General features: G+C 39.3%; 1 non-coding gene across 1 annotated transcript; it reads left to right on the plus strand.

Annotated features, from left to right (window-relative positions):
* Positions 1 to 1,652: 1,652 nt before the first annotated feature.
* Positions 1,653 to 1,724, plus strand: TRNAS-GGA (transfer RNA serine (anticodon GGA)). The gene has a single exon. It is a non-coding gene; the product is annotated as a tRNA-Ser (tRNA).
* Positions 1,725 to 3,074: the final 1,350 nt, after the last annotated feature.

Genomic DNA, 3,074 nt, shown 5'->3' on the forward strand with positions numbered 1-3,074 from the left:
ACATATGCCTAACTTCAATGAGATTCCAGTCACTGTTATATTAGATAATTAATTTACTAAGCATGCTGTTATAAAATATCCTACTCTAAAACTCTATTTTCTAGTTGTAGATCATAGGTTTAAGGTCTGATATTGGTAGTAGATATTCTAAATTTAAACCAAATTGACAAACTAGACATTGATAAATCACCAGGACCAAGTGACCTCCGCTAACAACTTAGGGGAAAAACTCACATTGAAAGTATTGAACTCATAGCTAAATCTATAACCTGTCATTCTAAAGTGTCTGGGCTAGAGGTCAGTCAGATTGCTAATGTAACACACATCCCTCAATGCATTCTTGAATGTTAGAGCTAATGAGCGTTTTCATTAATAAGATGGTAAAATACATAAAAATCAATCAGTCCCTTGTTATATTATCAATAACCAGTTATTCTATTTACAAAATCATCGACAATGGCAACCACAAACAAAAATAAAACAAACAATAATTCTATTAGCCCAAGGAATTAACTGGAAAACTTGTGAATTTGTAGGAATAAAGTTATAAATATTTTCTGGGAAATATCATAGTTTAAGAAAGAAATTTAATATTATCAGATGTCAATTCTGAAACTAATATGTTTACACATAGTCCAATTCCAAACAAAACACAGTGTTAATTTTCTATTAACTTGCCAGAATAATTCTTTCCTAAAAACAACTTGACTTAAATATATTTCTTATATCAGAAATTTTACTCATTTCAAGTCACAATCTAATGATCTTTAATAATCTTTACTTACTACTGAGTGAAGCCATCAACTTAAATTTTAAACACTCTATCACCCCCAAAAGATCCCTCATACCTATGTACAGGTCATTCTTACTTCCACCTGTAGCCCCCATTAACCATTAATCTACTTTCTTCATCTATATATTTGGAGAAGGCAATGGCACCCCACTTCAGTACTCTTGCCTGGAAAATCCCATGGGTGGAGGAACCTGGTGGGCTGCAGTCCATGGGGTCGCTTAGAGTCGGACATGACTGAGCGACTTCACTTTCACTTTTCACTTTCATCCACTGGAGAAGGAAATGGCAACCCACTCCAGTGTTCTTGCCTGGAGAATCCCGGGGACGGCGGAGCCTGGTGAGCTGCCATTATGGGGTCGCACGGAGTCGGACACAACTGAAGCGACTTAGCAGCAGCAGCAGCAACATCTATATATTTGCCTTATGGGAATACCAGACAGCCTGACCTGCCTCCTGAGAAATCTGTATGCAGGTCAGGAAGCAACAGTTAGAACTGGACATGGAACAACAGACTGGTTCCAAATCAGGAAAGGAGTACCTCAAGGCTGTATATTGTCACCCTGCTTATTTAACTTATAGGCAGAGTACATCATGAGAAATGCTGGGCTGGAGGAAGCACAAGCTGGAGTCAAGATTGCTGAGAGAAATATCAATAACCTCAGATATGCAGATGACACCACCCTTATGGCAAAAAAACGAAGAACTAAAGAGTTTCTTGATGAAAGTGAAAGAGGAGAGTGAAAAAGTTGGCTTAAAGCTCAACATTCAGAAAATGAAGATCATGGCATCTGGTCCCATCACTTCATGGCAAGTAGATGGGGAAGCAATGGAAACAGTGACAGACTTTATTTTGGGGGTTTCCCTGGTGGCTCAGAGGTTAAAGCATCTGCCTGGAATGCAGGAGACCTGGGTTCGATCCCTGGGTTGGGAAGATCCCCTGGAGAAGGAAATGGCAACCCACTCCAGTACTCTTGCCTGGAGAATCCCATGGAGGGAGGAGGCTGGTAGGCTACAGTCTATAGGGTCGCAAAGAGTCGGACACGACTGAGCGACTTTACTAAAATCACTGCAGCAGATGACTGCAGCCATGAAATTAAAAGACGCTTGCTCCTTGGAAGAAAAGTTGTGACTAACCTAGACAGCATATTAAAAAGCAGAGACATCACTTTGCCAACAAAGGTCCATCTAGTCCAGGCTATGGTTTTTCCAGTAGTCATGTATGGATGTAAGTGTTGGACTATAAAGAAAGCTAAGGTTCAAAGAACTGACGCTTTTGAACTGTGGTGTTGGAGAAGACTCTTGAGAGTCCCTTGGACTGCAAGGAGATCCAACAAGTCCATCCTAAAGGAGATCAGTCCTGGATGTTCATTGGAAGGACTGATGCTGAAGCTGAAACTCCAATACTTTGGCCACCTGATGCGAAGAGTTGACTCACTGGAAAAGACTCTAATGCTGGGAGGGATTGGGGGCAGGAGGAGAAGGGGACGACAGAGGATGAGATGGTTGGATGGCATCACCTACTCATTGGACATGAGTTTGAGTAAGCTCTGGGATGTGGTGATGGACAGGGAGGCCTGGCATGCTGCAGTTCATGGGGTCGTAAAGAGTTGGATACAACTGAGCGACTGAACTGAACTGAACTGAGACATTTCATTTAAGAGAAAGCTTACATTATGAGGTCTCTTGTTCCTAGCTTTTATTAGCATAATATTTTTGAGGTTCATCTTTTGTGTACCATGCGCTAGTAGTGTTTTTATTGCTGAATAGTATTCTACTGTATGAATATTGCTCCCAAAGTAACTGTGAGATTACCAATAAAATAAATGTTAAAAGAACCAAATCATTTTGAAGTTGCAGAACATATGGGAATCTTATCCATATGACACTATAAATCTACGATAATATAAACAGTGTGATATTATTGCAGGAAATGACAGACATGGTAATAGAGAAAATTATAATGTTATTTAGACATAAGATACGGTATTTATAAGAATTCAATATATAGTAAGAATTTGCCTCAAATCAATTATTGAGATAATTGATTATTCAAGAAGTGATGTTTAGATGACTATTAAACATAAAAATAATCTTAGATTCTAATTGCATACCTGATACCATAATGACATTAATCACAATTTAAAGATTCAAATGTAAAAACTGAAATTATAAGCATACTGAAGTGAAGTGAAGTGAAGCGAAGTCGCTCAGTTGTGTCCAACTCTTTGCGACCCCATGGACTGTAGCCTACCAGGCTCCTCCCTCCGTGGGATTCTCCAGG

Source organism: Ovis aries, chromosome 7 (assembly GCF_016772045.2).
Source record: "Ovis aries strain OAR_USU_Benz2616 breed Rambouillet chromosome 7, ARS-UI_Ramb_v3.0, whole genome shotgun sequence".
Lineage (NCBI taxonomy): Eukaryota > Metazoa > Chordata > Mammalia > Artiodactyla > Bovidae > Ovis > Ovis aries.